The sequence below is a fragment of the Chrysochloris asiatica genome, unplaced genomic scaffold, assembly GCF_000296735.1.
Source record: "Chrysochloris asiatica unplaced genomic scaffold, ChrAsi1.0 scaffold00064, whole genome shotgun sequence".
In the NCBI taxonomy this organism is placed as follows: Eukaryota; Metazoa; Chordata; class Mammalia; order Afrosoricida; family Chrysochloridae; genus Chrysochloris; species Chrysochloris asiatica.
Genome location: NW_006408582.1, coordinates 12,526,743 through 12,527,532, shown reverse-complemented (window position 1 = coordinate 12,527,532; position 790 = coordinate 12,526,743). Strand labels below are relative to the sequence as shown.

Below are 790 nucleotides of genomic sequence, written 5' to 3'. Positions count from 1 at the left end.
TTCTACCAAACATTCAGGGAAGAGCTGTCACCAATTCTACTCAAATTATTCCAGAAGATAGAGGAGGATGGACAACTTCCTAATACATTTTATGAAGCAAGCATAACCATCATACCAAAATAAAGGGAAGATGTCACTAAGAAAAAAAATTATAGACCAATATCCTCATGAACATAGATACAAAAGTTCTCAACAGAATCCAGCAGCACATTAAAAATACACTACATCATGATCAAGTGGGATTCATATCAGGGATACAAGGATGGTTCAACATTAGAAAAGTGATCAACATTATCCACCATATAAAAGAGAAAATAGAAAAGAAACACTTGATTGATGCAGAAAGGCATTTGAAAAAAATCCAACATCCATTCCTTATAAAAACACTCAACAAAATAGGAATTGAAGGAAAATCCCTCAACATGATTAAGAGCATATATACAAAACCAATATTTATGCCCATTCCAAAGAGAGGTGACCCAACAGAATGAGGAAATCATCAGACAATCTCTTTGATATCTCAAGCGAGTAAAGTTTTGCTCAAGGATATACAGAAACGGTTACAATCATACATTGACAGAGAACTTCCAGAGGTTCAAGCTGGATTCAGAAGAGGCCGTGGAACAAGAGATATCATTGCTCATGTCCGATGGATCTTAGCTGAAAGCAGAGAATACCAGAAGGATGTTTACCTGTGCTTGATTGACTACGCAAAGGTTTTCGATTGTGTGGCTCATGACAAGCTATGGACAACATTGAGAAGTATGAGTATTCCAGAACACTTAATTGT

General features: G+C 36.2%; 1 protein-coding gene across 1 annotated transcript in view; it reads left to right on the top strand.

Moving 5' to 3' along the window:
* ADAM28 (ADAM metallopeptidase domain 28) overlaps nucleotides 1-790 on the top strand; it is a gene marked incomplete at its 5' end in the record, with an annotated part of 109,959 nt that overhangs the window by 69,954 nt on the left and 39,215 nt on the right. The gene's annotated exons all lie outside the window — the stretch shown is intronic.